Source organism: Platalea leucorodia (assembly GCF_965183815.1).
Source record: "Platalea leucorodia genome assembly, chromosome: 3".
Lineage (NCBI taxonomy): Eukaryota > Metazoa > Chordata > Aves > Pelecaniformes > Threskiornithidae > Platalea > Platalea leucorodia.
The window spans coordinates 114,433,867-114,448,811 of record NC_138825.1 but is presented as its reverse complement, the minus strand read 5'-3'; positions in this window follow the sequence as shown (position 1 = coordinate 114,448,811).

The following is a 14,945-nucleotide window of genomic DNA, read 5'->3' as shown; positions in this document are numbered from 1 at the left end:
GGTAATGTTAGATATTCCAGATGAATAGATAGGATGCAAATTTTGGTTTATTTTTTTTAAACAGAATTTGTCACCAAAGATTTCATTAGACCATGACCAAAATAATTCACTGTGTTTAACTGGCTGCAGTTTGAAATGTCAAAAAACCCCTAATTAATAGCTTTTTTAAAAGGATCTAAGGCAAGATGTTATGTCTGTAGCATACACACACAGAGCAGTGATGTTAGCCTATTCCTTTAAAAATCCAAAGAGTAGCAGTTTTGACATCACTCACCTAACCTGGGCACAATATCCAGCCCATCAATGCTGTGCAAAGTGACTCACAGAGCATGTGGTCCTCTGGCTGAAATGCAATGGCTCAGATGTTGTATCTACTTCACAGTTCCTTTGCCTCTTCCAGGGTGTGTGTATATGCATGTACAAAAAACACACAGGACAAAATATCATACTATCATATTGAATCGCTCCTGCTCTTTTCTCACACAGTTGAACATCCTGACACATTGTAAACTCAGCTGAATGTGTGCCAGGCCACAGCAATCTGCTTCTCCTGCAGCACTGACATTTCACTATGAACTCCCTAACCATCACAGCAGAGACTGGAAAAGGGTTACCAGGCTGTTTCCTGACTTTTTATCTTTCTGATCACTTAGGATAACTTAACTTGTATTCTTATAAGCAATGAATTAAGAAAATGGAGTCATATTGACTTCATGCACACTTCAGGCTTAAAAGTTTTAGTCTGATATTATGAGTTAGAAGGTTACTACACATATTTACCCATAAAAAATTTAAGAATAAATGTGACAATGAAATACAAGACGGGACAAATTTGCTTTCAATGGTACTAGTATCACCCCATTGTTGCTAAGACATGGCTAAGGACAAAATTTCTCCACATAGTGTGAACAGGTTTTGATAGCCCCAGAACACATACAAAGGATGAGAGAAATCTTTATGCACCATAAATACCCTTCCTCTGTTTTTTGGTAATAATGCATCATAAAAATAGTTATGACTTAGCCATCTCAGCTTCCCTCCAATTTTATTAGCTTTCTTTTAACCATTAAATGCTAATGCAACTTCAAAGGTGGAACTTAGAGCAACTGAACTCAGCTTCGTGCATATAGCTCTATATTTCAATTAGTGATGGACTGCCTCAAAAGGTTCAGGTTTCTGTTTAGGACACAGGACTAGAAGAAACCTTGTGGTGAATCTCCACCACCACAGGCAAACATGTTGCTTACATACTATTCATAAATACTTTCCTTCTTCATTTCAAACCAAGTTTAGAAATTGTCTCCCACTATTCCACTCTGACAGGCACCCTAGAACCTCATTCCTCTGCTCACTCTTCAGTTTTCTCCTGTTATGCTGACTAAACATACTTTGTGACCCGTCCTGCTCAGTTCTTGTAGAACCAGCTAGCCCTTGGCTTTGTACCTCTTCTTTCTTCACACTGTTTAACCTACCAAAGTACAAAAACCTGGAAATATTCACACTGGTCCAAAGAAAAAGATATAGAAAATATCTTTTTGTCAAGATGAACAAAAGATGCACAGAGAGAGGGTGCATAGAGAGAGAATATAAGGGGCAAGTGTAGACTGATCCTGCTTCTCAAATATTTCTCAGTTTCTGGCAACCAGCATTTTCATAGAGTTTGAGTTGGAAGCAGCATAAAGACCGCTGTGATTAATAGCCCCTCTGCTATGAATCTGTTGAGTCCTTTGTGAATCCAGTGATAATTTTAGCTTCCACAACATCCTGTGGCAATGAATTCCACAAAGTAATTATGTACTGTAAGGAAAAGTATTTCTTTTGTTTGTTTTAAAGGTCCTGGTCACCCCTAGTTCTTCTCTTAAAAACAACAGTGAACAGTCATTCCCCAGAAACCTTTTCCATATCTTTTCTGATTCAATAGATCCTAATCAAATGGATAGACCCCAACCTACAGACAGTAGATAGACCCCAATCTATAGACAGATAAACAGCAGGATAGACCCCCCTCAAGCGTTTCTTTTCAAAGCTGATTGGTTCTTGTTTTTCCTTATATAGAAGCCAACGTATGTTCAGCCCACTTTGTCATCTTACAGATGGGATCACTGTAACTACACATTGGACTCAAACCATATTACTATAAGGCCCATCACCACAAAATGGATATTTATCCAGTTTCTGTCTTGTGCTTAGTCTTTTGTTAATAATCCTAATATTTTTTCAGTGTCACAAACTACTGAGCAGAAGTTTTCTGGGAACCATCTACATACACTGTTATTAAGATCTCTTTCCTGCATAGCAACAGCTACCTTAGATTCCTTTATTCTGTATATAGAACTAACTGTTGGGGAAGAGGGGCTTTGTGCCTTACTTTGTCTTTATTGATGATTAATTTCATATGCTTTTTTATTGTTCAGTCACTCAGCATCATGAGATCCTTCTGCAACCCTTCACAGTCAGGTTTAGCTTTCAGTACCCTGAATAATTTTGTTTCATAAGGAGACTTTATCACTTCATTATTCAACATCGTTTTCAGATCATTTATGAATATGTTGAACAGTATATATCCTATCAGAGAACCTGGGAGACTCATTTGATAATGTCCCTCCATAATTTCTACCTTTTGTTTCCTAATTATTAACCAGTCAGTAATTCTGCAAGAAGACCTTTCCTTTGATCCCATGACAACTTAAATTTCTTTGAAAGTCTTCAGTGATAGTCCATATCAAAATCTTTTAGGAATTTCAAGTATACTGTGTCAGCTTCTTCATATGTTCATTGACTTCCCTCTACAAAAATCTTTCTGAAGCTTTCCAACTATAGAAGAGTGAGATCAAGCCTGCTTAAATCCTATGTTTAAAGCATAAATCTCAAACAGCAATTCAGTTTCTAACTTTCCACCTAATGGTAAAGAATTACTCCGATTTACCAGGAAAGTTCCTTGGATTCTTAACTTTAGTCATATTTGCATGGCTAGAAGGGCATGTCTCAGTTGGGTATACCTATGCCACACCTACAGACCTGTCACAATCCAGTTTGATGGAACCTTTCAAATAGACTAGTTGACAAATTATTCACCCAGGGTGCAGACAAACTGAGTATGGGGCATCCTGCAGTCTTGAGAAGGACAGAGCCTATGCTCCAGGTTCATATATCAACCACTAGATGATGCCATATCCTGGGCACAAACACACATCAACCCTCTTTCATCCTTCTTAAACTCCTTTTCTATAGACATGTATGCAAGAATCTTGGGTTGAAGAGAGCAAGAAAGAAGGAAAATAGCTAGTGCTTGTGCCAAGCAAAGATAGGAGAAGACCTGGGATTCACAGTGTCCCTTTGACATTCTCAGTCTTCCCTTATTTTTGAAAATAAATTCAAGGTCTTTACTGTCTTCTTTAAAATAGGTTTTTTGTCTCCCCAGTTGTCATCTTCTGTTCTTGCTCCCTATCAAACATGAGAGATTAATGCTTTCTGGATGAAATCACACCAGTGCCTTATGCAAGGATACTATAGCTTCCTTATCTGTACTGAGAGTACCCACCTTGCTACAAGCAAGACAATCCATGTAGTCTGATCATCTGCATTTCCATACCTTTATATCAATCAATCACCTTGGTCTAAAAAATGAGAAAAAAAAAATCTATATTTTCATTTGAACCTCATTTCTTTCCGCACCTCATAGAAAGTTTACTTCTTTTTTTTTCTGTTCATATGTCTGAGAAACTTTGTATTATTTGTTTTAACTTCATTTGCAATGACAAGCTGAATTAGACTTCTGGCAAGAGTTTTGGACTTTATTCTTAAATTTCCTGTTCGCCAAGATGTAGCTTTCATGATTTTTCCACTCCTTATAGAGTCTTATTGTTCCTAAATAATTCTTATGTGATTATTCATTCAATTATAAATGGAGCCTTCCCTATTGGTTTTTAATCTTATTTAAAATTCCTCCTATCGTTAAAAATTACTGATAGTTTAGAAAAATCTGATTGAAAGAAATTTCAGTCAGCTTCACATTTAAGTAAGTTCCTAGTTTCTGCACATCTGTTGACTTCACTAGTTAAGTCTTTTAATTTCTTGTATTTATCCTCTCAGATAGGAACCTTGATCTATTTTCTATTTATTCCTCAATGTAATTTAATTGGAATAATATTGATGTTACTTAATTCAAGTTATTTTCTATGGCCAGGTCTTCTATAACATCCTTGGTTTACCAAAGCAGATTCAAAAATAGATTTATTCCCTATACAGTCATGAAACCAGTAAGATGTAAAACTATCTACTAATACATCCAGGAATAACTGAGTTCTACCAAGATTAGTTACTCAAATTTTTGAGTTAGTTGAATCGTTGAGAAATTACTCATTTGTTACTCATTTTATAACTGGGAAGTTTTCCCACAATGACACAATTCCCAATAGTATTAATCACTGTAACAATTTCAAGACATTTCTATATCCATATCCAATTCTGATCCTGGAATCTATAGCAGGTTCTTAATACCACCTCTAGAGAACCTGTTTTAGAGAACCTTTAAAGCAATTTTGATCCAGATTGAATGTCTGTGAGTCCTTTTTTAGCCATGCTGCTTCATTGAGACAGAATGCCAATCCACTGCTTTTAACTTTATTTCTGTTCTACCTGAAGAAATTACACTTTTCAGTGCCCTTGAGTATATTTAATTAGCGATGATATTTTACAATGTTTTTGAAATCCTTGTAATAATTATTTTATTATCCAGACATCACCATCTTATTGCCCAGACTCCTTGCTTTAATAGGGGAATATTTCCATCTCTTTTAGATTTTCCTCTCCTTACTGAGTCTTTAAACTGACTGTTGACTATCAGACTGCAGTTCCTAGAAGTATCAATACTTTCTTTTCTCTTCCAGTCAATATTCTGATGATCTAGCATACTTTTGCTCATGGTGAAAATTTTTGTCATTGCTTGGTCAGTGGGATGATGCCTGCTGCCTATCTCCAAGGCTGTCCTCCTGTGTCCCAAACACACAGTACAGATAGCCAACAGACATAAATTTATCTATCTTTGGAAATTCAGAGCAGCTTGCAGTGTTGAGGGGAGAAGCAGGCTGGCTGCAAGGGGGAGGATGTGAAAGGAACTTGGAGGGGAAGGAAAGCGCTGGAACAGCCTCAGTGGTATAGAAATGGAGTGGGATGGGCAAAGTGGACCATGAATCTGAAGGTGAGTGAGGAGTGTGGCACTAAGAGATAAAGAGACTGATCAGAGGGGAAAAACAGGACTTAAAAGAAGTGCTAGGGAGGATGTGACTGGAATTATGAGAAGGAGAGAAGTAGCTTGGGACTTGTGTAAATATAGTTTGAAGGAAATGAAGAGGCACTGGGGCAATGGGACTAAGCAGAAACCTTGGATTCCTGTGCTTCTCCATTCCTCTGCTGTGAGCAAATATCTTTCAAACTCACTGAAAAGGAGTGCTCTCCACTGGCTGGCCCACATGCAGAATGACAACCTGCCAGCTGATGAACCATGTGACATCCCATTTAAATCTCTTGATAGAATATTTATTATTATTATCACTTTGGGAAGTTAAGAATTTTGGAAGCTTTACACTGAAACTCATGACATCATTAAAAATGCATTAAGACAAACATTTATCATGTAAAGATCTACCATCTACATATGCAACCTCTGCACGCTGCTAAAGCTTTAAATCATATAATTGCATACCATGTTTCCAAGGTCTGACAGATTGCCACTATTCTATGAAGATTCTGTGCAGTCCTACGGTGAGAGCTTTTTCTCTCATTTTCAGTTTCTCTCTCTTAAACATATACACAGATAAAGGTGCGTATACATATTAATTTCATGGTGCTGGATACAATTCCAGCTTATTTGTCTGATAAATAAAACAAGCTTTTTTGACTTCAGAAGAAAAAAAAGTAAATCACTTTACAGTAGCCACTATATTATTGATAAAAATTAATTCATCTCTTTAATGCAGATGCAGCATACACTTCCACCAGAGTGTAGGAGAACTGATATAGATTTAAGTCACTGTGTCCTTTGTGTTGCATATCTTACTTTCAAAACTACTAGTTCTAACTGAACAATGGTGATGGTAATTCCTATGACTAGTTATGGCAAATATATTCACAAGGATCAATAAAGGGTTCTCATCTCCTCTACAGGTCTGCCTAACTTTGCCATTTAAGAATACCAGAAAATCCATCATATTAAAAACACTGACATCATCAGGTTCCCTGGGTAAAACAATCAGGAATGAACAAACTCTACGCAGAGGTGACTGAATGTCATTTTTTCTCAGAATCATTCCCTTCTGTATCAGAGACCTGAGATAAGATTATGTGTAAAGTTAACATGCCAGATATTTTTTCTCTAAGACTTTCTTTTACATTTTAAATTTAATTTTCAGAAAGATAAAAAGCATCAATAAAATTAAGTGTTAAGATTAATTTTTAAATCAATTGGGTTAATATTCAGCTTATCTGATGACAACTGTCTAAATGCAAGTTGCCTAGTCTCAGCTAGTTGTCTTGGCTCCTTGGGCTGTAGATACTTCTAGAAAGGATTCGTTCCTGCTAGGAAAAACATCAAACATAATAGGGTTGAAACTTTCTGGAGATGTTTATTCCTGTCTGCTAAGTGTAGAGGGAGCCCAAGTGATCAGGATTAGATCACATCCATAGCTTTTAGAGGGAAAAATAGTTGGACAATTTCTCCCTTTGTGTTCTTCTATAATCACAAAAAAAATAGTATTTTTGTATTATAAATTATGTTTTAAGACTGTAATCCACAGTGACCTATCACAGGCTACTGTTTGGAATCATATGTATGTCAGTATTATAATTAATTCCCTCATTTTTCAGAAAAAACATAATTGTATCAGAATCAGAGATTCAAAAGGACTAAAACTCAAAAATTAAATATATTTTTCTTTTGATAAATCCAAATGTCTTTCCTTCATGAAGAAACACTTGTGTGACAGCCATTGTTTTCTCCATAAAGTACAATATGCATGTCTATTTTTTTCATTTCAATTCATCAGAAACTTATGGCAATGAGCAACTTAACCAAACAGTGATGACTGGCAGGGATTGTGTGTTACAGTAACCATGTTTTATTACAGAGAGTTTGCGAAAAAAATCCTTTTGTTCAGGTAGTTACAGCATCTATGTTTTTAACAGTTTACTATCGCATTTCTTCAAACAAACAAGATTTTCTTATATAATTTTCTATTCTTTCATGTCCTTCTCCCCTTTTATGCCTTGCATCTTCATCTGCTGCTTTCTAATTGCTAGGGAAGGCAGACAAGATGCCCCATTGGGAACAGATGGCTTTCTGGAAATCTACCAACAAGGACTACTCCTGGAATAGATTTCATCTGCAGGCCCCACACAGAGGTAATATGTGATACCTACAAATAGATAGTGCTCCAAAGGCTCAGGAAGGAAAAAAATATATCCTGCTGGAGTTCTTAAGCCTATTATGACCACAACTTGCCAACAGAAAGGTAGGCATAAAAATGAACCCTATATATAGTATTCAATTTTTGAAGTTAATTTTCTTTACTCCCATATCAGTCCCTATGATAGGGACTGCTATGCTTAAAATGCATTGTTTTTGAAGGGCTCTTTTACTTCTCAATGGTGGATTTAATACAAAATTTGAAATCAGCTATAATGTTATCCTACTTTACAAAAAATTGTGTGAGGTGTAAGATAATATATGAAAAGTATCTTAAAGTCTTCACAGGAATAAGAATAAATAACATAGGAACAAATATGTTGGATTACAGTAAGTGTGAAGAATTGTCTGTGTCAATGTTATGTCTTTCTCTTCTGTGTTCTGCACCTTTACTTTCTTTCATCATAGACAGGAGAGATACTATTTGTAACATTTTATAAAATACATATTTGTTTTGGTTTGGTTTTCCTCGATCTGAAATAAAATTGATGATAACCATATTGTATACGGCTGTTCTGTGTGTCTGGAAAATATTATTCTGAGGTTATGGATGGGGCTATAAAACTGAGAGATCAGAGATATACTGTTTATGGTAAAAAAATATAAACTACAAATAGTAAAGTGACAACAGTACTCCGTATCCTCAGGATTCTAACCTCAGCCCTGAAATAATGTGTGGTTTACTTATTGTTCCTGTTCACAAAGCAAAATGAATATTAGGGAACTTTGTTTTTCATTATTTATGAAAAAAAAAAAAAAAAAAAAAAGTGCTGTCTTTTTTGGCTATGGATAAGAGTTAGTGAAAAGGAATCCTAAAAATTCAAACACTAGAATGCAAGTACTGAAAAGAAAGTATCAATGTTACTAATTTTATCATATTTTTTAATGATTTAGACATGTTGGTGTTTTGAGGAGGAAAAAATGGTTTGACTGCTTTTTGCCTAAGTGGGTTCACAATAGGGTTAGCAATGTCGTGGCCACTTTTGGAAACATGAAGAGGTTCTTTTTTATTATAAAGAGAAACAGTATGGAACACTTGGAAACAAAATCACAAATGAGATGTATGTTAGCAGTACAAGACAAAAAAAAGACAGGAAGATACAACCTTTTGACAGAGGTAGAAAAAGTGATGATACTTGCTTTTCTTAGGAGTATTCAGGAGAAATGGCAAACATGGAACAGTAAGTATTAGAGTTTTATATTATCTTTATAATATAAACTAGAAACAGCTATTTAGGCTACAAAGGGGAGTAACTATAGAAATCTCATGTGGGAAAAGGAATATTCCTCAGTTTTTGAGGCAATCTTTGGACATTTTTACCTACCCACTATTTGGTTAAAGCTCATTTTGGTTTTGTCAATTAAGGGGGGAGATGCCAAGCTCTGCACATAAGCTACATGCACAAAACCACGCTATGACTGGTGTTCTGGATATGGTACAGGGGCAGATCTTCAGGTGCAAACAAGGAGCCCTCAGTACAGCTGAGATGGTTTATTTTAGCTTGTGTCAGTTGCTAACGGCCCCTGAGGAGCTGTTAACATGGCCAATACAAGGCAGGACTTCCTTGTCCACACCCTCTTTTCCTTGGCTGGGCGTTATGGCCATGGGCAAATTTTTTCTGAGAGTGTTGTGATGCAAAGTGCAGGGGAGCAGTGGACTCACAGTGACTGAATCAATAAAGACTATTGCAGATTAGCCAAGTCCCAGGTAGCGGGTATGAAATTTGCTTTCTTAACCCAAGTGGATGGTTTCTTCTACCGTGAAACAGCTGTACAGTGCAGTAATAGTGCTTCTTTCCTACTCCAGGACTTGACATGACCACCACAGCTTGATCACATGAGCTTCTGGAGCAGGAGGAAAGCAGCAGCAAAGCATCAAGAAGGATGTGACAGTCTATGAGCATATTTCCCATAAGCAGCCTTGCATCAAGCACTTTCCCCCATCATGTAGCCAGATTACCCTGCCTTGGAGCACATGCTATGGCATATCTGTGTACGCCTCTCACACATCATGTGGCTGGAGGCCCATCATCCTTGTGAGACCTGATGCATGAGTCTTGCATACTAGGGTTTCAGAAATTTGAAAGGACTTATAATATCTTGTCTCTGGTAAAATTTTTAAGTAAACAAGAAAGCATGTCAGCAAGGATTTATCTGACCAAAGGTACTTGTCTGGAGTGCATCTCATCCTTATGTAGATGACTAGCAGAGATCAGATGAACTGCACTCTAAAAGAGTCTCAAATGACTAAAAATAATGTTCATTAACTTCAGTCTGACTCTGAACTGTTCTATTGTATTATCATTATTATTTACATTCTTGTACCATGTACGTTGTGTCATCCCACTTATCCTACATATGTACAAGTAGAGTCTTTACAATCTTAGAATAAGGTAATGGACAGTACAGTGCATAACTGAGAAGAAAATAAAGGGATTACCAGTTAGATCTGGTCACTATGAGCTATGTAGAGCCATTACAGATCACCAGCAACTTTTACACAGTCAAGACTGTTGCTTCAGAAATGAGGGAAGGGCTTGAAGGAAGGTGTTGAAATGTTTTTTCAAACATGCTGAGGCCAGGGGTGTAGAAATGACTTTTCCATTGATGCTAGTGTGTGAAAAACCACAAAAGTGTGGTTCCTTTTCTATGCACCTCAGATAAATGTACAGACTGCACTAATAATTTGACTAAAAGATATGAAATTGTCTTTTGAATGTTTTATTGACAAAATGTACTACATTAGAAGGTAAAGAAGTATATCATAAGCAGCAGAGGTATAATTTCCTGTGGACTGTTGTATTGCTTTGTTTCACAAAACCACCATCAAAGACATTGGAGATCATTCATTAAGAGAAGGGCTGCTAATGTTCTCAGATGGTTCTTCCACTGCCTTTTCCAATGATGGCAAGGTCTGGGGGTGGAAAGTGCAAGTAATTTTCCACAAATAGATTTCTTCACAAAAGCTGTATGAACTGAGGCTTTTGTCAGAGAAATGCTCACTTGATCAGTCATGACTTTCAGCTCTGTTGACCTCAGCTATGTTTGAGTCACCAGTTTAGAGGTAAAAAGCTCTTCCTAGCAATTAATTTCTCCAACAAGATTATAATCTTGAAACTGAAGCAAGACTGTGTTGCTGCATTTCCCAGTCCCTTAACAATCTCTGTCAGGAAAAGCAGATTGATGTTGTTCCATTTCCTTTTATTATAGCTTTTGACATGGGAGGAAGTGGAATCTTTGCTCTTAACTCAGCCGGCAATCATAGCTTTGGGAGGAACACAGCCTTGAATACAGTAATTAAAATTAAATGCAACTATTACAGTCAATGTGCATTAATTTGGGCATGTTAAACTACCGAGTATATGAGGGATATATTCTTATAATTGGCAATAACAAGGACATCATCTTTAGCAGTGTCACAGATACTGTTAAGCAGAAACTGTGATCTAAATAACTTGTTAATAAACAGGATTATGTAGCAATTTTGTCAGTGTCAGGGAATTTGTCTTGATAATGCAGGGTATCCCATCGTTTCCAAAGTTTTTACACTTCCAATTTAGGTTACAAATTCTGATTTCTAACAACTCAGAGTTGTTAATTCTGAGTCCAAGCAGTTGGCTGTTAAGGAAGAGCTAGAGACAAAAGTGATGAAGAGAAGATCTTAAAGGTTTTCCTGGGCTTCAACTATTATGGGTCATAACTTTTAAGTTCCAGCTCAATAATGAAAAGTCTATAGTTTTGACATCTCAGCTCAGATTTGCCTGAAATAGTAGTCTGAGATTCACATTGGTCAGATTCAAGAGTAGTTTTTGTTTTCTAATACCACATTGTTTAGACTTTGAAATGCATGCATTTAATCTGCAGCATTTCTTTATTTTCCTCTGTATGCGCTATGGAAAATACCTGATATATTACAATTATATGGAATGTTATTCCAGCATATACATATAGTCATTTAGAGCATTTGAAAGTTTTTAGTGGCCACTGTAAGGCACTGTAACAGAAAAACAAATGCAATGTCTAACTAATCACTCATTATTGATGGACTAATTAACAGGTAAGTCGATAGAAAAAAAATCAAGCTTCTTGAAACCTGGTTACCTTCACTGACATGGTAGATTTCATCTATTCTTCATCTATTATAGTAGATAATTATTGAAAGTTACTGCCTTCAACTTTAAATGGATACTATCATTTGAAACAACTGGTGAGTGCTACTGTGTAAAATTGAGGAATGGTCATGCATAAAGTTAACTGAACATGTGTTCTGTAGTCAAACTGGTAAAATAGTTCAGTACCTTTTAGGAAAGAAACAAGAAATGCAAATTGCTTTTGTTTTCCACAGATTCATTCAAATTAGGATAAACATGATCTGTTAGGGTAACTTGTCTGGTAAGATTATTCCAACAACTATTTTCAAGTACAAATTCAAATGAACCAATTGAAGCCAGATTGTCCTCCACATACCTTACAAGTGCGCAGCATGCTTCCAACAATTCATACAGCCAATGGCCCATTCCTTGAATCCCAGTGAATCATTCTAGTCCCCCCTATCATGGAATTATTTTTATTTCATGACAAAATGTAGGTTTTCCATATCAGATTGTAGATGGAAATCTGGTCACGCAAAGGTAGAGTACACTCATGTTAGTATATCTGAGCCAGATATTACCTGCACGCCACAACGTATGACTGACCATGTCTCACATGACTCAAAATTTCTTCAGTTTATTAAATTTTCTTCAATAATGTGATATTTCTTTCACAAGATCAGAGGCAGACGGTATCAGATACTTGAATTACGCTGTAAGAATCTATCCTAAGGTGCTGCACTGCAGGGTTACCTCATCATTTTATAGCCAATTAATCTTTGCTATCAGAATAGCTTTTTTCAAAATTCATCCAAGGTTTGCCTTTTTCATTTCCATTATAAGCGTTATTCTCTTTGGATATTCTTAGCATTTAGCATTTTCTTCAGCATCCACTCCTCAAATATGTATGGAGAGCTAGCAAATACCATTTTAGTTACTCTGTAACCAAACAGCTATATTCCACTTGTAAGAGCTTTCCATCTGAAATAACACTTTCATCTGCATAGCTGTTTATACTTTTCCTCTTTGATCTTCCTTTGTTTGTTTACACCTTTCTCATATTTTAGACCCCATATCATACACTACTGCTCTAGAGAAAAAAAAAAAAATCTCCAATTTCTATTACCCATTATTTAAGTCATGTTGAGTTATTTTGCTGTGAGACATATTAACATAAATATCCCAATTTCATTTACCAACTTACAGATCTACAGGTCTACAAAGTAGCCATATAAATAGCGAAGTTAACTTCAAATAGGCAACAGGACTCTCTGTAGTTAGAAAAAAGCTGAGTAAAAGGGAAAGCTCTCACCTAAAGATTTCATGCTAAATCATTCCTACACATAGTCATTCCTACATATGCTCTGCTCTCTTGTCAAATTCAGAGAATATTCAAGAAATTTAATCCTGGGATAAAATCCAATGTGTAGGTTTTTTTGTTCTATCAGTAGTCTACAACAAGTTAATATAAGTCACAACCAAAAAAATGAGGCCGACTGCTTGAATTTCTAAATGTCCTGAAGCAAGATGATTTTGAGAATTTACAAACAAAGTCATGGTTACTGCAAAACACAGTTGAAATTGGCATATATTGTGCTTCTAATATGATATCCACACAATCCTCCATCTCAATCTAGCATGAAATATTTATTTATAGTAGCTACAAAATACAATATTTCCATATACCTTCTTTCTGATGTAATCTATAGACCACACTCTTCTGTTATTTTGGGTTTCAATTTTTTCCCTAAGATTTCAAATAAAAACACCTTTCAGGAACCGGTAATTTTGAAAGAAGTTACAACCATATATCAAATATCATTTTAAAATAATATGGAGAAAAATTGTATTACAACAATTTTTAAAATGTAAAGAAGATGTTCATAATACCAAAGATGAAGTTTTAATAGATATTAAATAGCTTTGCTCTCCATCTTATGTAAGCATGTACATTGTAACTTCATTTGGCACTTTGTAGTCATTGTCAACAAGAACTCATTAGCAGTCTTTCATCTACACGAAGTTAAACAAGGTTGGATGAATGAAATAATATTTTTCATGAAAATGTATCATCTATTTATCTATCTACAAACATCATTCATTGTTTTATAAACAATACAAATGTTTCAAAAATTCAGTTAGGATCCTGAAATGGAGTAAACCGATCTTTTCTGAAAAGGGAATGTGTCAAAAAGAAAATGGGGCTATGAAATATTTGAACATAAACTAGAAAAAAGGTCACTTCCAAAACAGAGAAGAAACAAATTTATCGCAGTTAAGTTGAAATTCTTTATCTTTCTTTTCTGGATCTAAATATCATCAGTTCTTTTTGCCTGAGAAATAATATCTTTTCTGCTTTTATATTTATGATTAGAGGCCTGGTGAAAAAAATTTAAAATATTAAAGAATATATATAAAAAAAACTTATAAAATGAAATTGAAATAAAATGTTGACAAAAAGGTGGATGTTGTTCTGAAATTTTAATAAATTTAAAGTTTTTTGATTTTTTTAAGAATAAAATAAAACCAAATTTGTACAAAAAAACCAACCAAACAAGCAAACAAAAAAAACCAAACAAACCAAACCAACCAAGCAAAAATATAAAAAATATCCAGAAGAGAAGTGCTACATTCTGGTCAATTCTTTGATACCCTATATCAGGAATCCTTATTATGAAAAACAGGGGGGGTGGCATTTCCAGCTGCAACATTCCTAGCCAACACTGAAACAAAACAGTGAGTCTAAAAAAAAAAAAAAAAAAGACTGTGTTTTTTAGTGATTAGGGGACCTGAATATCATACTTGCTCAAGGAAACCCTTCGAAGACTAACTTATAGACAAAGGTAACTTTGAAGAGTCACTTAGAGGTACCTACAATGCTGAGTGACTGCCTTCGAGGTTCTTGAGGCTTTAAGCTGTGCAATGATGGATCAGCAATGCCTTAACACCTGGGACTGAGCTCAGCACAATTTCCAGTTTCTCATTGTCTGGGTCTCATTAGAACTAGAGAGAATTTCTATCTATCTGACTCACCTGGATCTGAAATCAAATCAATTAGCATTTGTAAAGTACTCTGAGAACAGCAGCTGATAAATTCCACAGAAAATAAAATACCCACATTAAAATTGTCAAACATTTCATGTATCTGGAAGTCTCTTTAGAAGTTAGTTAAGTAAGTTGAAAGGAAGAATCTATATGGTAAAAATGTACAATCAAAATAAACAGACAGCCTTTGTTATACAGCATTACATAATTTTGGTTTATAGACATATTCTGTTGCAGCTGATAATAAGCCATGCAGTGTGAATGTGAATGTAAATTAAGTGCTAAATGATGAATTACACCACTCTGATTACACATCAGAAACAACATCCTTTATCTAGGCTGTTAGT